At 36.1% G+C, this 23600-nt stretch overlaps 1 protein-coding gene and 1 long non-coding RNA gene across 2 annotated transcripts in view; one reads left to right on the top strand and one right to left on the bottom strand.

Annotated features, from left to right (window-relative positions):
• Positions 1–23600, bottom strand: part of AFG2A (AAA ATPase AFG2A) — a 379187-nt gene that overhangs the window by 38986 nt on the left and 316601 nt on the right.
• LOC108515594 (uncharacterized) lies at positions 13148–23568 on the top strand. The gene is made up of 3 exons (XR_001881570.1): positions 13148–13279; positions 21780–21862; positions 23486–23568. It is a non-coding gene; the product is annotated as an uncharacterized LOC108515594 (long non-coding RNA).

Raw genomic sequence — 23600 nt, 5'->3', positions numbered from 1 at the left:
CTTGGACTCGGGAAGGGGAACATCACACACTGGGGCCTATTATGGGGAGGGGGGAGGGGGGAGGGATTGCATTGGGGAGTTATACATGATATAAATGATGAATTGATGGGTGCTGACGAGTTGATGGGTGCAGCACACCAACATGGCACAAATATACATATGTAACAAACCTGCACGTTATGCACATGTACCCTAGAACTTAAAATATAATAAAAAAAAAAAAAAAAAAAATATCACTTAGCATTGCACATAGTAGTGTCCTCTGCAATATGTATGGCTCTATCATAAATTTGAACTAACCTAATTAAAAGAAATTGGAGCTAAACACCTTATGTAACATCTTATGTAAATGTATACACATTTATTCCCAATCCCTTAGTTGTATTTTATATCATAATAGATCTTTAAAAAAATATTGCTTTCTAGTAACTCATGTATTGATTGCTCAATTTGAGCTAACTGATCAGTTAACTTCTACTTATTGATGATCTACTTACTGATAATAGCAGTGACAATTACAACTCTCATTTCTTGAACCCTTCAGTATGTGGTGACATCTACATTGGACAATCACTTCCATTTTTCTTCAGTGAACTGAAAAACTGGATTTGTTATAATCTTTGGTGCATGGTATGTAAATGCGCTTTCTATGGGTGATATAATTTAATCTTCACGATGACCCTAGGAAGAAAGTACTATTATTATAACTATGATACCTATTAGAAAACTTTCCAGAGTCATAGAGTTAGTAAATGGCAGAGATGGGATTCAAATTTTGCTTTTCCTAATTTCAGAAACTAAGTTATTTATCTCTTTGCTATACTTCCAACTTGTATGTATATTTATATACATTAGTTCTTTTTTATTTTTTTGAGATGGACTCTTGCTCTGTCATCCAGGCTGGAGTGCAACGGCGTGATCCCGGCTCAGTGCAACCTCCGCCTCCCAAGTTCAAGTGATTTTCTTGCCCCAGCCTCAGCTGGGATTACAGGTGCTTGCCACCACATCCGGCTCATTTTTGTATTTTTAGTAGAGATGGGGTTTCACCATGTTGGCTAGGCTGGTCTCAAACTCCTGACCTAAGGTGATCCACCCTCCTTGGCCTCCCAAAGTGCTGGCATTACAGGCGTGAGCCACTGCGTCCGGCCGAAAAGAAACTTCATTTTTCAAGCAGTGAGAAAGCAAACTCACAGTAGGAGAAAAATTAAAACATTTCATATTTCTTTGACATGGTCTTAAATTCTGGGGTCTATTACTGTGTCCCAGAGATATATGGTGCCATTTACATTAGAAATATATACATTAAGGTTTAAAATTTCTCCTAAAGGCTCAGCACATGACTCACCCTAATGTGTAAATATAACTAATTTCTGGAATGTACATATCAAAGAAAAAGCATCAGTATTGTACTTCCTGCATTTATCACATATGTTATATTTATATTTTTTATATTTTCATAAATGAAAATTAAGGCAAAAGACAAAAAATTGGAAATCAATATTAAGAAAATTGCTCAAACCATACAATTAGATGGATATTAAACAGCCTGCTCCCAAGTGACTTTTGGGTAAATGATGAAATTAGGGCAGAAATCAAGAAATTCTTTGAAACTAATGAGAACAAAGATACAACATACTTGAATCTCTGGGACACAGCTAAGGCAGTGTTGAGAGGAAAGTTTATAGCATTAAAAGCTCACATCAAAAAGTTAGCAAGATCTCAAATTAACAACATCCTATCTCAACTAGAAGAACTACAGTATCAAAAACAAATAAATCCCAAGTTTCTTGCAAAAGACAAAAAATCACCAAAATCAGAGCTAAACTGAAGGAAACTGAGATATGAAAAACCACACAGAAGGTCAATGAATCCAGGCATAGCTTCTTTGAAAAAATTAATAAGACCACTAGCTAGACTAATAAAAAGAAAGAAGATCCAAATAAACACAATTAGAAATGACAAAGGGGTTGTTACCACTGACCCCACAGAAATACAAAAAACCCTCAGAGAGTACTATGAAGACCTCTATGCATACTAACTAGAAGATCTAGAATAGACTGATAAATTCCTGGAAACATACAACCTCCCAAGACTGAACCTAAGAAACTGAATCCCTAAACAGACCAATAACAAGTTCCAAAACTGAAGCAGTAATAAAAAAGTCTACCAACAAAGAAAAGCCCAGGACCAGACAGATTTCTACCAGATGTACAAAGAAGAGCTGGTACCATTCCTACTGAAACAATTCCAAAAAATTAGGGAGGAGGGATCCCTCCCCAACTCATCCTATGAGGGCAGCATCATTGTGATACCCAAATCTGGCAGAAACACAACAAAAAAACAAAACTTAAGGCCAATATACTTGATGGACATTGATACAAAAATCCTCAACAAAATACTAGCAAACCAAATCCAGTAGCACATGAAAAAGCAAATCCACCATGATCAAGTAGGCTTTATCCCTGGGATGCAAGTTTGGTTTAGCATATACAAATCAATAAATGTGATTAATTCTATAAACAGAGCTAAAAACAAAAACATGACTACGTCAATAGATTCAGAAAAAGCTTTTGATACAATTCAACAATGCTTCATTTAGAAAACCCTCAGTAAACCAGGCATAGAAGGAACAAACTTCAAAATAATAAGAGCCATCTATGACAAACCCACAACCAACATCATACTGAATGGGCAAAAGATGGAAGCATTCTCCTCGAAAAACAGCACAAGACCAGAATGCCCTCTCTCACTACTCCCACTCTGCATAGTACTGGAAGTCCTGGCCAGAGAAATCAAGCAGGAGGAAGAAATAAGACATCCAAATAGGAAGAGAAAAAGTCAAACTATCCCTGCTTGCAGACAATATGACTCTATATCTAGAAAATCCCATAGCCTCAGCCCAAAAGCTCCTGGATCTGATAACTTCAGTAAAAGTTTCAGGATACAAAGTCAAGGTACAAAAATCAGTAGCATTCGTGTACACCAAAAACATCCAAGCCCAGAGCCAAATCAGGAATGCAATCCCACTCACAATTGCCACAAAAATAATAAACTATACCTAAGAATACGGCTAACCAAGGGGGTGAAAGATGTCTACAAGGAGAATTATGACACTGCTGAAAGAAATCAAAGATGACACAAAAATAGAAAAACATTCCATGCTCACAGATAGGAAGAAATCAATACTGTTAAAATGGCCACAATGTACAAAGCAATTTACAGATTCAGTGCTATTCCTATCAAATTACCAATGACATTCTTCACAGAATTAGAAAAAACGATTTTAAAATTCATACGAAACCAAAAAGCCTGAATAGCCAACATAATCCTAAGCAAAATGAACAAAGTTGGGGGCATCTTGTTACTCAACTTCAAACTATACTACAAGGCTACAGTAACCAAAACAACATGGTACTGGTACAAAACTAGAAACACAGACCAATAAACAGAATAGAGAACCCAGAAATAAGACCATATGCCTACAACTATCTGAGTTTTGACAAAGTCAACAAAAACAAGCAATAGAGCAAGGACTCCCTATTCAGTAAGTGGTGCTAGGGGAATTGGCTAGTCATGTACAGAAGATTGAAACTAGACCCCTATTCGTTAGATCATATACAAAAATCAACTCAAGGTGGATTAAAGATGTAAATGTAAAACCTAAACCTATAAAATCCCTGGAAGATAATGTAGGAGATACCATTCTGGACATGAGGCCTCACAAAAATCTCATGATGAGATGCCAAAGGCAATTGCAATGAAAACAAAAATAGACAAATGGGACTTGATTAAACTAAAGAGCTTTTGTATATCAAAAGAAACTACTGACAGAGTAAACAGATAATCTACAGAATGGGAGAAAATATTTGCAGCTATGCATCCCACAAAGATAAAATATCCAGAATCTATAAGGAACTTAACATTTACAAGCAAAAAAACCTCAACACCATTAAAAAGTGGGCAAAGAATATGAACAGACACTTTCAAAAGAAGACATACATGTGGCCAACAAGCATATGGAAAAATGCTCAACATCACTAATCATTAGCGAAATGCAAGTCAAAACCACAACGAGATACTATTTGACACCAGTCAGAGTGGCTATTATTAGAAAGTTAAAAAAAAAAAAAAAAAAAAAAACAGACTCTGGTGAGGTGTCAGGGAAAAGGGAATGATTATACCCTACTGGTGGAAGTTTAAATGAGCTTAGCCATTGTGGAAAGCAGTATGGCAATTCCTCAAAGAATTCAAAACAGAATTATCATTTAAGCCAGCAGTCCCATTACGGGGTAGATACTCAAAGGAATAGAAATCATTCTATGATAAAGACACATGCATATGTATGTTCACTGTAGCACTATTCATAATAGCAAAGATATGGAGTCAACCTAGATGCTTATTAATAGTAGACTGGGTAAAGAAAATATGGTACATATATATCACAGAATACTATGCAGCCATAAAAAACAAGATCATGTCTTTTGCAGCAGCATAGATGAAGCTGGAGGCCATTATCCTAAGCAAACTGACACAGCAGCAGAAAACCAAATACCACATGTTCTCACTTATAAGAAGGTAAACAAGAACACATGGACACAAAGAGGGGAATAATAGACACTAAGGCCTACTTGAGGTTGGGGGGTTGGAGAAAGGAGAGGATCAGAAAAAATACCTATCAGATACTGTGCTTATTACCTGGGTGATGAAATGATCTGTACATGAAACCCCCATGACATGCAGTTTACCTATGTAACAAACCTGCACATGTACCACTTGAACCTAAAATAAAAGTTATATATATATATATATAAAGGAAAACTAAGGCATATATCAGTTAAGTCAATTACATAAGAATATAAGCTGGACTGCCATAGGACTGTCCCTCCAGGTCATTTTCCTTGCTCCAAAGAGACCAAAGTCTTAAAAAAAATTTTTGTAGTTAAGACAGTGTTTAAAAGAACAAACCAAACAAGAGCAGAAGAGGCCAGGAGAACTTTATGCAAACATTGCTTGCAAACTCCTCTTCACCACCTACAGGGGTCTCGTCATTTGGTTTCTGCAGGCCCCCAAAATCATTTACCAGAAAAGTGAATGCATTGATTCAAGGAAAGAAATGGTATGTTTTACAGAGTAGTTGTTTGCACTGTTCACATTTAACTTGAACACATAAAATTAGAGTGGTGTAAATGGAGGAGGTAAAAAAGACAATCACTCAAAGGTCTGCCTGAGGGAAAAGCATTGCAGAGGAAATTAAGGTGAACATAATTCAATCAGAACACAAACTATTTCCAGCACACTTGGATGTGAAGGTGAATATATGGGTACAACTCAAAAAACAACACCAAAGTAGCTGAATCATGTAGTGTATAAGTTATATTTTTATTCCAACCATCAAATAACTTCCTCTGGGATTCTTTTTACTGAAAATTATGACCCTCAATAAATCTGACTTTGGCCAAAACATTTTCAGATCACAGTGTTGTTAGAACTCTGGTAAGACAGACTAATGGTTCTTCATTCTGGATTCTTGCCTCATGTTCCTTCATATAGGAATGACATCCTCTCATTACCAGACAGCCTCTCAAAACATATGGGCTAATCTAGTGGGAAGTCCAATTATCATTTCAAGATTAAATCAGTGCCTAAAGCTCTTGTACCAGAGAATTGGGTAACAGGATATGATAGTTTTTTTTTTTTAAATTATGTACTCTTTTATATAATTAATCTGAACCTTGCCCAAACCAGCAACGATCCAAATTTGTTATCATCAAATATCAAAACTCATACCCAAGGTAAAAGGAAGTAACTAGGTCTCTTTATCTCTAGCTTGGGACTCATAAAAGTTATTTGTTATTATGGTTAAGATTCAATAGTTTCAGACAGTCCAAAAAGAACATGTACTATTTATTAAAAAAAAATCAGAGAGTTTTTAGTATGGTAAACTTTCACAAAATGAAATTGCATGTATTCAGTCTTTCATTCATCAAACATTTATTAAGTGCAAACTGGGGCCAGGCACTATTAGTTTTCTTTTATTAATTCACTCTGAAGATTCCAAAGCTTTAACATTGAATTACAGAGCCATTATGTATGGAAAATGAAAATGGTTCTCAGATTATTGCAGGTCAAATATAAAATAATTGAGGAAACTCTTTAAGAATACACTGTTATAACTAATGCACTCTATAGACTAATTCGCTGTGAGAATGAATATAAGAATAGATTATCAAGCAGGTCAGAAAATAAGAAAAAGCTACAGTAGAAGTTTAACTTCGGAAAAAATGTGGCATGGACAAGACTTCTAACATAGACAAGTCCTGAGCTAACTAGTAATTACATAAAGCCAGAAGACTAAGAAATTACCTGTCACCTCAGTACAGGTTAAGTAACCCTATTCTAAAATGCTTGAAACCAGAAGTATTTAAATTTTGGATTCTGGAATATTTGCATATATATAATAATTTATCTTGGGGATGGGATCCAAGTCTAAACATGAACTTCATTTGTGTTTCATCTACATCTTATACAGATAGCCTGAAAGAAATTTTATACAATAAATAATCGTGTGCATGAAACAATGTTTTACTGCAGCCCATCACATGAAGTCAGGTGTGGAATTTTCCACTTGGGGCATCATGCCAGTGCTCAAAAAGTTTTGGATTTTGGAGCATTTTGGATTTTGAGGTTAGGGATGTTCAACTTGTATACTCAATCCTATTGCCTTGTCTAGGAAACATTATTAGTTTACAAGTTAACAAATCTTCCATTAGTATGTGATCATCCATACATATAGAGCTTCTCCTTTGTCTTTATGTAATATATCTGTATTAGAATTTTATATAGTGAATTATATTTTCAATGAAATAGGGAGAAATTTAAAAATGAAAGCTAATCTGTATGACATCTCCATTAAGATGATCCATAGACACCTCAAACTCAATATGTTTACATTGATAAAGTTTGGATTTCTATATATTATTTAAAAAGAGGGATCAGACTTTCTATGTATTATACTATGCATAATGTACAGTAAAACCCAATGTTAACGTAGCTCATTATATATGGATCCAGTAATATAAAATAAAAGATTAGTGGAAAAGGCTTTTAAGTTGAGGCTCAGCAATGACTGAGTCCAACCACCCTTTTCACCTTTCTAGCCCTCTACCTAAGAAATTGTCTATATTCACAATCATTCTTACTTCTTTCTGAATAAGAGAATAAAGTCTCCTATCCTTCAGCTGAAGGCAAAACCTTTCTTTGTGTCCATGACTGCAGTCCTCTGTGATCTTCCTTCATTAGCTATCCCCTTTCTCATTTTTCTCTTGGATATTTTCACACTCTTCTCTGACTCTTTCACTTCAACCTATAAACATGTTCAAGTCTCTTCCATTCTATGACTATACCTTGCCCCCACCAGTATCTCTCTAGTTACCAATCTAATCTCTTGCCTCTCTTTTTCATTCAAAATTCTTGAAAGGAGATATCCAGAATAAATTTCAACTACTATTTTGACTTTAGTTCTCTATGATCTAGTTTTTGCCCTTACTGATTCTCCAATGAAACTGCCCTCAGTGCTCAGTGAAGTCACTAATGACCAGCATCTGCAAGTAGATGTCAATATGAGTAGTCCACGATGCTTGTATCTCATGTGTTTTTATAAGCTTCTGCAGGTAGATATGTCCCCTCTTTGGTTGTAACTTGTGTCTAATTCCTAAAGGTCTACTTCTGCTGGAGCATTTTCCCTGAGAATCACAGAAACTGGTAAGTGGGGTTCTGAGGTGAGACGACTGTAATCCCAAACCAATTTGTACAGCCATATAGCATCTAATGCTGGAGTCTCAAGGGTAATGATATTGGTAAACAGCAAATAAGCATGAAGAGGGAAGTTTATATGTTCATGTTATTGTACATAACCAAGTTTTGCAAATAACAAAAACATAAAAATGGACTTTTGTGTATATTTACTAAGGAGGGGTTTACTGAGCTCACGGTGGCTATTTTCATTATACACATACACAAAGAGAATGGATTATCTGTCAACAACTATCTTTGAAAAATGGAAAGCAAAACATTTTCTGGCAGTCAGAAGCTCAACAGTGTCACCCTGACTACTCTGGTGTTATCTGAGTATCAGGACTGAGTGATGAAATCTTGCACTACCTTTGCTGATCAGTGGAAGCATTTATAAGTTGATAGGAAAGATCATTGGTGTCAATGCCTCAAATAATTTCACTATGTATTACAGTGTATTATTGTTAATGTTTCGATTTTTAGCAAGTGAAATACTGATTATTCTAAACCTTTCAAAACCAGCATAAGTAAATCTTACTAATGTGCCAGTGAGAAAATGAGAATTACAAACATCATTTTGGGGAATGAAAAAAAAAAACATATTAGGAATAATACTCAGGGAAAAATTTTAACTGTAGGACCAGGATGGCTTTCCAGTATAAGTTACAAATGGCAAATAAAAAAACTTAAATGTATTCAAATGTATGTGCATCACAGTTCCATCACATGAACAATGGGTCTCAAGCACCCAGGTAATTTTCTGCTCTCACAACTAAGTCAGCTAGACAACACAGGAGAATAAGAAGAAAACTTAACCCAGAGGAATAAACATCCTACAAGCCATGAACCACACATGATAAGCTATTTAAAATGGGGCTGGTAGGCAGAATCACCAAACAAGCCTCAGCAATGGGGCTTTCCCTTAGTCTAGGGACAGTATCCACATGGAACCTCTATTACCTCACACCAAAGCTGTGCACTGCTGGCAGCTATGACCCTGCTGGCAGAAATTCACGGAAACCTTCAATTCTTGATAATAACATGATCCTTATTTAATTAAAACAAAACAAAACAAAAAACCAAAACAACGACTGACACTGTTTTCACAAGTGAAAAAAGCCAGAAGATGGCAAAAAAGCATAGAAGAACATTCTCAAGCCATTACAACTATTATTTTCTTACAAAGTTGGGAAGACACAATTTATCTTTAAAGGTATATCTAAGTAATTCTTTGGCCTTGAACTTGGCACCTAAGTGAGAGGCTTTTCTGGAGTGCTATATTCACTCTCCAGCATTGTTCTGCAGTTGTCTACAACGGCATCATCAGTAGTGCAAATTTGGGTATAACTGATATATCTTCATGGCTTTGCTTCTTCACAGGTGTCACAAAAAAATACCCTTGGAGAATGACTGAGGGATAAAAATGATGGATTGTTGTTGATTTCTAAATGTAGTTGGACTTTCATCGTCTTTAAGATGAAAACAAATCCTTTGAGTTTGAAATGCTAACCGGTATGTACACTGGCTTTTTAGGTTGAACCTAAGAAGATAATAACATTTCCAGCTATGATTCTGAGTTTTCTTCTAATTGTACTTTGATCAAACTTTATGTCAAATAATTTGCCTGCCAAGATAGGCACTTGTTCAAGGTTTTAATTCTTAAAATTATAAGTAAGGATATAAAAGGTGAGGTTTTAAGATGTTATATTCCTCTTTCTTTTAAAATCTTTTTTATTTTCTGCTTAAGTATTCCTCTTTAATTTCATGAGCTATGTTTTTTGCATTATTTCGCTGAAGAACCTAAAAGGAATAAGTAAATGAGAAAGCAATATGTACCTAAATTCTTTGATGCATAAAGCACACAAGTTTTATAGCTATTTCTTTTTTACATTTCTAAGCCTTGCAAATCAATATTAATTAAACATTAACCAATTCACAAAATGTTTGGTTAGGGAGTACCCTTCCCCACAGAGGGTATACATGCAGTAAAGGCAATACAGTTGGCATTTAAAAAATATCCACCAATGATAAATCATTTCTCAGACTAAATAGTTATTGTCATGCTCTACTGTTTTATCTTTTACATTTTCATGGTGCACAGGAAGATTCAATTCTGATATGACAGACATTCCATAATGACCACACTAGATAAAACTAAAATTCCCGTAGAATTAAGTTAGTCTGTTTTATCATTTAGCCCTATCTCTTAGTTTTATTTACCAGAAAAGATTACATCTGCAAAGTTATTTGAAACTATAAATCTGGCCGGGTGTGATGGTGTGATGGCTCATGCCTGTAATCCTAGCACTTTGGGAAGCCGAGGCGGACGGATCATGAGGTCAGGAAATCGAGACCATCCTGGCCAACATGGTGAAACCCCGTCTCTACTAAAATACAAATAATTAGCCGGGCGTGGTGGCGGGCATCTGTAGTCCCAGCTACTCAGGAGGCTGAGGCAGGAGAGTCGCTTGAACCTGGGAGGTGGAGGTTGCAGTGAGCCGAGATCGTGCCACTGCACTCCAGCCTGGCAACAGAGCCAGACTCCATCTCAACAAAGCAAAACAAAAACAAAACAAAACAAAACAAAAAAAAACAATGAATCTTTGAACAGCTTCTTTTACAAAGGTGACATCAGAAAAAGAAAAGACTGCATTAAGGGGGACGAAGGATGTATTACAAGGAGAGTTGAAATGCAGGTTCGCCACCCATAGTACAGTGCTATTTTGGTGCTTCATATTTGTCTCAGCTCATACTTACAAGGGAAAAGAAACATAAGTTACTAATTTCAAACTTTAAAATGTCAGGAATGTAAAACTAGAGGTTCCAATTTTACTTGAAACCAAGGCAAAGACATTTCATTTAAAAGGAATATATTCAGATAGGTGCAAACTTGTCAAGATGGACTTTCAGTGTTCATTTCACAGATACAGAGGCATACAACCCACTAGGCAAGCCATGTCACAAGAATGTTTTGTTTCTGTGAGTTCATGAAACTAATGGGTACTCATGTTTCTGAGAAATAAGAATGAAGCCATGTGTTCAGCAGTGTTTTTGCTACAGTAACAGTTTTTAAACTGCTCTGCGGAATCTCCAAGGTGCCTCAGAGGAGGCAGCATGCCTGGGGAGCAGGAAGAGGCATGCAGGTGGGACAGGGACCTCGCCAAAGTAGATCCAATATAATGGGCTTCCCACATACGGTTTATTTGATGGAGGGGAAAGCTTCTGCTATCAAAATCTTTCAGAAACTACACATTTGAAGTTTTAAAAATTACAGAAAACAGTAACACTGAATTCTAAAATAAAGCTTTCATGGAGAAACATAGTTCTGGATTGGAATAAAGAGGTGAAAAGAATATATGATGGTTTCTTCAGGCAATACTTTGCTTTTATAATTCCCAGTGTAGCTGATGTAACTTTCACCTACTAGTCTTTCTTATTATTTATTCTCAATTGGAAAGTAGAGTCAAATAGTGACAACTTGATGAGAATGAATTTCCTTGACAGATTTATAGAAAAGCTTAAAAATGTCTTTTCCAGGATTTCTTTATTGCTCTGAGAATTCTCTTCACTGTTCTCATGTGCTGAACGACCTGTTTCCTGGATCCCATGTTTTTTCCTTGTTTTTGGTGGAATGCATTTACTAGTAACTTCCTAAAAAGACATGCATGAAGATAAACATATTTTAGGTCTTGCATGTCTAAAATGAATTTATTCCATCTTCACATATGATTTCATTGTTTGGCTAGATATAGAACTCTAGGTTGGAAATAATTTCCCCTCAGAAATTTCAAGATAGCTCTCCTGTCTTATAGCTTCTGCTGTTGATAAATTTGTGGCAATCCAAATTTTTAGTCCTCTGAATGTGATGGTTTGAGGCCAGACACTTGGTAAAGGCTTTCCATCCAGAAGTTTAATGTTCAATTCTTGGAAAGAAGTTTTGATAGTTTTCTCTCTTCTGATTTCATTGTTCCTTCTGAGACCTCTATTAGTCAGATGTTACCATGTCTACAGTTCTCATCTCTTTGTCTTTTTGTTTGACTTTCTGGGAGACTTTTTCAACTTGATCATCCAATTCTTCTATTTGTTTTTTATTTCTAAATGAATGTTTTACATTTTCAATTAAAGAACAATTGAGCCTTCTGTTTTAGAGCTTCTGGTGCTTGTTTTGTGGTCGTATTATTCTTGTCTCTTTTTTTTTCGTCTGCTCCCTAATCATCTCTCTTCTCCCTGTGCTTGTTTTAGACTGTCTTTTATATTTTTAGCTTTCTTCAAATATTAGTGGTCCTTAGTTTTCAACTCATATTTAGGAAAGAGGCATGGAAATACCAATTGGAAACTGTGTGTGTCTATGAATATAAATATAAATTATATATTGATTGTCTAACATACTGGCTATTAAAAAGAAAACATACACTTTTCATGGGTGATTAGCTTATAAGACATGATTAGTTTCAATATAGGGATATATTTAAACATAGCTTTACAGACATATTCAGTTCAGACAGTGAGTCAACTGGTTCTTCAAATACCTGCGTAACCTTATGTTTAGGCCCCTTGGAGTTCCTCAAGATGTATCACTACTGTAGTAGCAGAAATAAAAGTTCAAAATAATACAGAACTTAGTTATATACTATTTTATGTTATAAAATATAGAAAAGTTATTGTAATGAAATCTTTTGATACTAATTTGTTCTTATCTAAGAGTGTTTGACTTACTTTTTTTTACATATTCAGGCAATAAATTTACCTTAGGCAAAGTAAATACAATTCTTGCTTTCAAACATAAAACCACTCCTTAAGGATTCTTTCAAAGTGAATAAAAATATGCCAAAAGGCTAATTTTGCTGTCACTGAAAGATTGTCCTGTCCAAGTGCCAAAAGTAGTGTGACTTATTTTTAATTTTGAAGGAAAAGGGAAAATATCTAATTTATGATGTGGAACTTCCACAATGGTAAAGTAGCATGTTTACTATACCGAAAGTTCTTTTACTCCTAAACAGGGAAACTTTGCTACAAATATAAAAGCAAAACCCATTTTCCAGAATTTAATAGTAAATAGGGAGTGAGCTATTAATAAAGAACATCAGAAATAATCTTTGGAAATTGGAAACACAAACAAAATAAAAAGAGAAAACCCTATGAATCTAAATTCTTTCTACTTTTCTTTCTAGTCAGTCTAAGGCATGGTTCAATTCTGTTTTTCAGTTTCCAAAACCTAGTGGAGGGTTTCTTTAAGAACAATGTAACCACTGCACTACAGCTCTGAACAACCATTTTATAAAGTTTGATAACATTCTAATAGAATGACTTCTTTCAGAACTCAGAATTATGGTCATTTGGGGATGAAGAATGAGAACATGTCAACTGTGTCTTTCATACACTGAATAACAGATATGTGGTGCTACTATCCTCAGCATTAGACTTCTCAGCCTTATTACCTAAACACTGGGGTCTGATCCTAACTTCAAAAAAAGAGCAAAATAATGAGGTATGCTTATTTCCTAAACAATTATTCTAGTGGAAACAGAAACTCTCAACTTTCTAAAGTTGGTTTACTGTTTTTTTTTCTTTTTAATTAACAAGACATGTAAAAAAAGGAAGAAGCTATAGGCGAGAAACTAGCAATTAGCTAAAGAATATGCTGAAATAGGGACATTATGCAGGCAGTTTATAAAAAAACATTAGCTTTACACATTTGAAAGTGTAAAACATTAGCTTTACACGTTTGAAAAGTAAAAAATAGTATACATCTTTAACAAGGAAAACAATAAAAATAGGATTACAGATGTTTATAAATATAAATCAGGTGAAATAAATGCTGCATGTAAACTATTAAATATAGTTTAAAGAACACACCATTAAAACTGAAAACAAGACATATACATGAAACATTTATTATGAGTATTCATAAAATCTATGGCAACACAATGTGAAAAAATTAGGCAAATTGTAGATTTTTTAATACTAGATATCAAATTTGCTGATTATAACAGAATTGATTTACTGAGCACTTGCTATGTGCTTACTAGGATAAGCACCTTATATAAATTATGTCATCTAATCTGGACAACTATGAAGTTAAGGACCTCTCTTATCCTTATTTACATATGAATAAAAAGGTCACATAGCTAGGAAATGGAAGACTTGGCATTTGGATTCACAGCTTTTTCATTCCATAACCCAGGGTACTTAACCATAATTCAATTTCATATAGTTAAAAAAAATTCTTAAAAAAAGAAACAGTTTTTACAAGTGTATCTTTTCATATATAGATCAATTAGGTTATTATTAGAAATCAGCCTTCTATCACTTCAAATAACCAAACAAAAATAACTGTCACTACCAGAATCTATGCTACAGAGTTAACAGCATGCTTTGCACATCTCTTTTTTAAAATCATAAACTCCTCTCAGGTTAACAGAACCTTCCCCCCGTCTCCATTTTATCACTCTTCTGAAGATCAAATGGTTTATATACAATTTTGGAGAAACAGAATGAGGAAATAGACTGAGAATTTGGAAGAGGATAAATAAGGTGGAATATTAAAATGCCCAAATCGGCACTATCATTGGCTTGAGTAATTCTCCATAGATACAGATCTACTCTGGATACCAGCCTTGGGGACTAGATTATCTGGTAGGTCCTGACTAACTTGTTCACTGGATATACTTCTTCCCTATAAAAAGACTTCCATGTTTGGGTGTAAAATGTTATATTAAGTTTGTTGCTAACCAGCCTCTCATTTAATATCCATTTCCTTTCTGACTAATACTTCTTGTAAACTCACAGCAGTTTTAAATACCTGGCATAGAGTCAGCAATACAGGTATGGCAGCACAAGGTGTTCTGGAGTATGACTAGCTTTGGTGTAAACATCCTATCTAAAATAGCCTTCAGGTAAGCTGAATGTACTTTTGTTGCCAATTTAAGCAGAAGGTGAAATTTGGAAATACAGAGAATCTCCATACACTCTAAGTACATTGTATCTCCATACATTGAAGTTTTAAAAATTGTAAGTTAAAATGAACAACACTGTAATTTTGTAACCTTCACTTACGTTCCCAACAAACAGTTTAAGGAAAAAGTTGACTGCTGCATATTTCCATTCTATAACCCTTTTATCCAAGTATCTCCAAAATCATAGATAGTGAACTTTGACTAGCTGTTCTTAAGGAAGTTGAAAAGCAGAACAACCAAAGATGTCAGGGTAAAGAAATCACTAGGCCTTCAACTCTCTGAGCATGTAAAATTTTCATTTCTACTCAGTGGAAAACTGTTAAAGTTTGCTAAGGAGAATTTTATTAAAATCCAAGTTCTATGTACTGTCAGAGTCACTTAAGGTCCCCATTCTTCTGGTGCCATAATTAATATCTTTTGGCCACAGAAGAAAATATTTAGAGGCATTGACTAAGATCCCAAGATCCCAGCTTTCTGGACGGACTGTAAGAGAAGCATAACCATACTACATATCTCTGGAGGTCCAATCCCTAAGGGATTCCTTATATAACTAATTTAATTTATGACAGGTATATAACCACACAGATTTTTAACACTTGAAAGGATTATAAAAAGACCATTTTCCTATCCCCTTATTAAAAGACGAAAGTGCATTCTAGACATGATAAATGATTTGGCTAAACTTATGTTGTTCTAGGTTGCCATGATGGGTCTTGGCTTTTACCGAATTTCTTCATTTAGCATGTAGATCATAAAATGCTGAGGACGGGAAAAGGGGAGTGGTGCGGGACTAGCTGAAAAGTTATAGTCCTAAATATCCACTTTTAGCATATGCTGATTTTTGCTCTGAAGGATCCTTTCATAATTCATTTACAGCAGAGAAGCCATATTTTAGCCACTAAACAGGTACAGAGATTATGCCTTTGTCCTTACAGTTTATATTCAAAGTTATATAATATGGCTCAGAGGATATAATCCACCTTAATCTTAATATTCTAGCAATTTATACCAAGTGCTGTACCTCATGGCAGGTTTAAGTTTGCACAAAAGACCTTTTATTAAATTTATTATCATTTTTTATTTCAATAGGTTTTTGGGGAACACATGGTATTTGGTTACACGGATAAGTTCTTTAGTGGTGATTTCGGAGATTTTGGTGCACCCATTACCCAAGCAGTGTACACTGTACGTAGTGTGTAGTCTTTTATCCCTCGCTCCCCTCACACCCTTTCCCCTGAGTCACCAAAGTCCATTGTATCATTCTTATGCCTTTGCATCCTCATAGCTTTGCTCCCACTTATGAGAACATAAGATGTTTGGGTTTCCATTTCTGAGTTACTTCACTTAGAATAATGGTTGCCAATTCCATCCAGATTGCTGCAAACGCCATTATTTCATTCCTTTTTATGGCTGAGTAGTATTCCATGGTGTACATATATGCCACAATTTCTTTATCCATTGGGCTGGTTCCATATTTTTGCAATTGCGAATTATGCTGCTATAAACATGCATGTGTAAGTATCTTTGTCATATAATGATTTACTTCCTCTGTGTAGATACCAGTAGTGGGATTGCCGGATCAAATGGTAGTTCTACTTTTAGTTCTTTAAGGAATCTCCACACTGTTTTCCATAGTGGTTGTACTAGTTTACTTTCCCACCAGCAGTGTAATGATATTTCCTTTTTACCACATCCACATCCTCATCTATTATTTTTTGATACTGCATTGTGGTTTTGATTTTCATTTTCCTGATCATTAGTGATGATGATTATTTTTTCGTATGTTTGTTAGCCATTTGTGTATCTCCTACAAAAGACATCTTTATCAGCCCAATTTATTTTTATCCAAGTGCTCATGAGGTAAATCTTAAAGTTACAGAAAGTAGTTTATATATTTGAGATGTAAAATCTCCATTTGTTTATTAAACGAAAATAACTACATAAGGTGCTATGCTGGGCATTGTGAGGGAGATAAAGGTGGATCAGAGAAAAATAAGACACCTTGTACAGATGTAAAGCTTGTATCTACAAAAGGGTGCCCAGCCAAGGGGGGCAAATAGGGCTGAAATGTTGCTCATGCTCTGACAAGCTTTTTGCCCTAACAGAAAGTTGTCACCAAGTGGGGTGAAGGAGCACCTTTTTCTAATCCATGTAATGGTGCTTGGTAGGCTAGCTAGTGGTGGCTTTGGACACAAATACCACAAATCTTTCAATAACACAAATCTGACCACAACGGTCATCACATTTTTCAATGGTTCTCCATTGCTGAAAGGAGAACAGCAAGTTCAGATGATATTCAAGTTCCTTCACATTTAAATCTCACCTACTTTTTCTGCTTCATCCCCTACTACTTCCACATGAAGACTCTTTCTGCCAATCATATTCAACCTTTAACTGATTTTAGACCACATCATGTTCTTTCATTCATCTCTGCCTTTCCATCTGCCCATCAAAACTCAGAAAAAAAATTATTCTGGGTATCATTTATCTCATTTAATCCCAGGTAGTGTGAGTTACTCCTCCTCCTTTCTCCTACAGCATTCTGCACATCACTAGATCATGCCACATAAATACATTATATAGAACTTTGTTATTTATACCTTTCATTCTAAACTGCAAACATTATTCACAATACCTAGGAAATAAAAGAAATTAATTGATAAAAACAAGGTTCCTAACTTTAGGTAGCTTATACTTTTTTGGAGAAGATGAAAACAAGGTAGGTAAAGACAATTACTATAAGAGAAAATGTATAAAATGGTACAGATATTTCATATCTGCTGTTTAGTTTGCTAAGTCATTATTCACAGGAATTGACAAACTTTTATCAAATATTCAGAGATGTCAAAGGGAACTATGAAAGTTTCCAAGAATGTTGTGTTGACTCAGAGGCATTAGGAGATCGTGAAGAGTCTTTCAAGTGGAATTGAGAGACCTGGTTTCTGGTCCCAGGTTTGTCACTTATTTGCTGTGGGATCTCAGAGAAGCCAATTGCTTTTGCTTGACTTTAGTTCTTTGGCTATAGCACGGCTCTCACAGAGTTAGGGCACTGAAATAGATAATGTATATGAAAATATGATTAAAACTAGAAAGTGCCACTTCAGCAAATGTTAAAACTGACATTTTTGGTTGGTAAAATGACTTAGAATCAACACATAAATCTACCACCCGTCTAATATTAATGCCCACCAAGTGTGTGTGAGACAACTGCTTTGCCGGACTTTAAGAAGTGCAAGACTGATCTCTGCCCTAGAGAATCTGTGTTTGGGGAGATGAGGCAGCTGCTCATGTTAAAATAACTACAGAGGCCAGGCACAAGTGGCTCAGGCCTGTAATCCCAACAGTTTAGGAGGCTGAGGTAGGAGGACTGCTTAGAACAGACATGGTGAGACCCCCCAGTGTCTACAAAATTTTTTCAAAAAATTAGCTGGGCACAGTGGCACGCACCTCTATTCTGAGCTACTCAGGAGGCTCGGGCAGGAGGACCACTTGAGCCCAGGAGTTCAAGGCTGCAGTAGGGTATGATCATAACATTGCACTCCAGCCTAGGCATTAGAATGAGATCCTGTTTCATGCAATGACTCTGATATTTTAGTTTGGGGAATACTATCACAAGAAACTTCACGTAGGAAGAGTACAGACATTTTAAGTGGCTATAATTGCTCCTTCTGTTTTCACTGTGTGGGAGAAAAAGAGAAGATGTCAGAAGAAATCTGTCTCTAAAAAATAAAACAACTACAGGAAAAAATATAGGAGCAGCTAAACAAGTGAAACAAAAATAAGTGTAAAAGAGTACAAAAGAATAGGCTATTTCTTGGTGGGGTGGTCATTATGGTTTAATGACAAAGTAGTTATTTCAGTAGGTCGTGTAAGGGAAGAATACAGCTGGCCCTTGGTATCCAAGGGCAACTGGTTCCAGGAGCCCCTTAGATACCAAAATCCGAGGATGCCGAAGTCCCTTATATAAAATGGCATAGTATTTGCATATAACCTGTGCACATCCTCTTGTATAAGTCATCTCTAGATTACTTATGACACCTGATATAATGTAAATGCTATATAGTTGTTATGCTATATTTTCAAATTTGTACTTTTTGTTGTTGTATTGTTATTTTTTATTGTTTCTTTTTTCTGAATATTTTCTACTCCCAGTTGGTTGAATTTGCAGATGGAACCTGCAGATACAGGGCACTGAGTATTTTGAAATTCTGGGGCATAGATACAGAATTTTAGTGTAAAGACACAAGAAAGAATACAGAGATAGCAAAGAAGATCTCAAGTAAAAATAGTAGACCACTTGGTGATAGCAGCATGTTTTCATAGGGCAGTTTCTGATTAGGCAGGAAAAATAGGTTGCAGACAGTCCCCAACCCTTTTGGCACCAGGGACTGGTTTTGTGGAAGACAATTTTTCCACAAATGGGGTGGGGTATGGTTTCGGAATGAAACTGTTCTCAGGCATTAGATTCTCATAGGGAGCACACAACCTAGATCGCTCACATGCATAGTTCACAATAGGGTTCGTGCTCCTATGAGAGTCTAATGCCACTGTTGATCTAACAGGAGGCAGAGCTCAGGCTGTAATGCTCACTTGCCTGCCACTCACTCATGCTGTGCAGTACTAGTACTGGTCCACGGCCAGGAGGTTGAGGACCCCTGGTCTATAGGAGGGTGCTAAGTACTGTGGTGCTCTGCTTCACTTTGGAGACAAGTACACTGCTGCTAGCTGCTTTCTAACAATAATAAGTAGAGAGCTTAAGACTAGGTCAAATGGTCCTTCCTTAGAATCCTTATTCCTATCTCAGATGTGTTGTTTGACTGGTCAGATGAACAATCTATGTCAGATTCTAATGCAATGACTCTGATATTTTAGTTTGGGGAATACTATCACAAGAGACTTCACGTAGGAAGAGTACAGACATTTTAAGTGGCTATAATTGCTCCCGCTGTTTTCACTGTGTGGGAGAAAAAGAGAAGATGTCAGAAGAAACGTTAATCAGTGAGATAGAAAAGTAATTTAAGGCTCTCCTTTTATTAGCTATAATAGCTCAAGCATAGGGAATAGGACCCTTCTTGAATTAATGAGGCAAACTAGAAGGTGATTTTTTTAATGTCAAGCTGGCATGAAGATCTTGTGCTATTATTAGACCCAAGAAGGCATAAACTACAAAACGGAATTCAGGGCCTGACAGATCATTAAAAAATAAAATAAATAGACTAAGTTTACATGAAGTTAAAGCTTTTTGAAAACTCAGTGTGAAATGTATTTAACTCCAATGAATTGCTTTAAAAAGATTTTCTAGAGCTAGATTCATAAGATTATAATAAAAAAAGACTATAGTAAGCACATTTTACGTTTTAAAGAAAAGGAGGTGTTTTTTTTGCTCCTAACTGCCACATCATGAGTTGCATGCCTGTTCCCAGGAAGGGCCTGTCCCAATCAGCTGTTCCCTGTCACCGCAGTGTCCCCACTTGGCTGAAGCTGGCCTCTGAAGATGGAAGGGAGGAGATTTACAAACTGGCCAAGAAGGGCCTGACTCCCTCACAAATTGGCAATCCCAGGGGATTCACTGAAAGGAGGCTAATAGCCAAATGCAAATAAAAATTCAACCCCACTGTTACAGATATCCGTCTTTGGCCTATGTCAGCAAATTCCGATACACAGAATAAATTATGCATCTTACTCATCACCTGTGTTCCCAAGCATAGGGCACACGAGGTAATGAGCCCAGTTATTGCCTTTTTTGTAAACATATTTGTGACAGTTGATTTCCTGTTAGAGATAAAACTCTTCCAAAAGTAACTGGGATAATTTGATAAAAGACACATGAATAAATGAAGTGGAATTGCTACAAATAACTTAAAAAACAAAAATCAAAGCAAAAGAAAACAATAGTGATAACCAAAAAGACTGACTTTCTCCTGAGAGAGACTCCAGCTGCTTTTAAATGGCACATGTTTTTTCATGAACTGAGAGCTACAGCCAAGAAGCCAGGACAATGAGGGCCACAGCCACAGGGACAATGAGTGGCAGGTGGCAGAGATGGCTGAAAGATGCAACCTGCTTCAGTCTCCCCTCAGAGGCTGCTCCCTAACGGCTGTATTCCCCTTCCAGCGGGTGACAGACTTCCTCTTGAGAGTCTCCTGAGGCTTACAAAAGTGCTTCAATTCTCTGTATAGACTCTCCACAGAGGAAAAATGGAGTAACTTTGAGCAGAAGGAGCTAGTTCAAACACTGAGCTCGTCTAAGCTTTTATGGAACAATGCTGATTGGGCAAAATAAATAACCAAGTGAAAAGAAAATAATTTTTTAAAGTAACCTCTCCTCATCCCTGTCATTAAAAGTACCAGTAGTGGGCACGGAGGCTCATGCCTGTAATCTCAGCACTTTGGGAGGCCGAGGAGGGCGGATCACCTGAGATCAGGAGTTCAAGACCAGCCTGGCCAATGTGGTGAAACTCCGTCTCTACTAAAAATACAAAAATTAGCTGGGCGTGGTGGCAGGTGCCTGTAATCCCAGCCACTTGGGAGGCTGAGGCAGGAGAATTGCTTGAACCCAGGAGGCGGAGGCTGCAGTGAGCCAAGATCGTGTCACTGCATTCTTGCCTGGGAGACAAGGGCGAAACTCTGTCTCAAAAAAAAGTACCAGTATCATCTCCATCTTAATCATCCTCTACAACTTTTCACTAAAATAAAAAATGCTCACTACACTTCAACATTTTGTTTCTCAAAAACAATTAAAATGCCAGGAATTTCCTCGTCTCTGGCTTTCCTGCCCAAATTCTTGTTCGTATACCTAATAGTATACAGTTAAATAAAATTAATTTTATATAATCTTGAATATAATATACTATTCTCCTGTGAGGACAATTAATTGATAGTAGTTTCATTTTTATACCCAAAGTGTTCAAAGAGACACTCCAACTCTGAGAAAATGGCTGTGTCTACAGCAGGGAGTTAGAGGGCTCCTCTTGTAACAGATGAGAACTGAAATCTATTTTCGTAAATCTAATTTAAAATCTTTTCCCCACAGTTTACCAAGTGCTTGTTAAACACGCACCATGTAGAAGGTTCTGTATGAAGACAGAGAAACACAGAGAGATGAAACCTTTTATTGTAAGCATTATTTAACCTGTCCTAAATCTCCTGTTTATTAACTTTAAGACTTTTAAAGAAATAATAATAATTTTCCTAAAACAACTGTGTGAACTGCCTAACTATTCAGATCAAACCAAACCAAACCAAACCAAACAAAACAAAACCAAAACCCTCAACAGGGAACAAACCTGCCTCACCTAAATTAGAAACCACAGAACTACTAAGACGTAGCTGTTAGCAAAATTTCTGAGTTGTAATATACTAATTATAAATAGGACCACAATGGGATCCCCTCCCCAACCCAAGCATTATGGAACACAAAAATATAATTTGAGGAAACAGAATTTTCTGCTACTTTTCCTGTGACGATTTTCAGAAGATCTCATATAAAAATTAATCATAAATGTGCTTACATGTTAGATCAAATAAGAAGTGTACTATATAAGAATTAGCAAGTCAGTACAATAATTGCTGGCATCAAATAAGGTTTTTTTTTCCTTTTAGCCAGACAGAATCTCACTGGGTTTTACTTTTGTTTTGCACTTCGATGTTACTACCATGAATTACTTAAAAGTGAGAAAGGCACATTTATATCTTGCTAACTGCTCTTCCAGTTCACTCAAGTGAGAGATTTATGGTTTCTTCATCTTCCTCTTGCTGTTTCCTGCAAATTGCCACATCCTCATACATGATGCCAGCCCTTGACTCAAATCAAAAACTGAATTCTAGAAATGTTGGAGCAGTCAGTTAACCATAACTCTACGTTCATTTTAACTTTATGGATGGTCATAAAGATCATTGTTTCAGAGGAGTTAAAGGTGAGAGCACGTCAACTGCTTCTCAAGCTACTTTCCACATGGCTTTTTATTCCAGTGGACTTGAAAAATATAAAGGAGGAAAATCAAATACAAATGCTCCTCAACTTATGACGGGGCTATGTCCTGGTAAACCCATCATTAGTGGAACATGTCTAAGTCGAAAATGCATATATGTGTTTTTTTGACTTACGATATTTTTGACTTGTTATTTTCAACTTAAGATGCATTTATCCAGATATAGCTGTATTGTAAGTTGAGGAGTGTACTGAGTGTGTACCACTTTTGCACCATTGTAAAGCGCCAAAATTTTAAGTCAAACTGTCGTAAGTTGGGGACTGTCTATATCTGTATCTATGGTTCTTGGGGCGAAACAATGAATAGATCTGGGATTTATTTTGGCTGTTGTTATTAGCTATGACTGCATGATACACTAAGTCCAGTTCCAAATAGACTCTCCGAGTACCACTAATGATCTGTCATATGGTAATCTCTTCGGTGTTTACATAAGACGAATGAAAACAATAGCAAGCAAAATAGAATGTGGAGTCCTAGCCTACTGAGTAATTCAGAATAAAAATAATCTGTAACCTCGTACTTAAAAAAATATTAGTTTCCCATTACAAGTCCACATCATTGGTGTGACAGATGCTAAATGTGTCGAGGTACATAGTTGGTCCTTTCCTTAAGAAATGCAGGTAGAAAAGTTGCACAATTACTTCATGGAATTTTATTTGGTAAATAAAAATAGCTTAAGTAAAGAGTTGGCAAGGAGAGAAAAAATGTTTATCTGTCATACATAAAAGTCATTTTTATATTTTCACAGAGGTCTTCCTGTTCTTGTCAAGAGTTTATCTTCAGAGGTAAGGGCAGAGGGTCCCTTCTACTGTGAGACAATCTTTAATACAAAATTAGACTGAGATAACTTGCGAAAATGATAA

This window comes from Rhinopithecus bieti, unplaced genomic scaffold (genome assembly GCF_001698545.2).
Source record: "Rhinopithecus bieti isolate Rb0 unplaced genomic scaffold, ASM169854v2 scaffold_33326, whole genome shotgun sequence".
NCBI lineage: Eukaryota > Metazoa > Chordata > Mammalia > Primates > Cercopithecidae > Rhinopithecus > Rhinopithecus bieti.
Note: the sequence above shows the minus strand (reverse complement) of the source record. Positions and strands in the feature narration are given on the sequence as shown.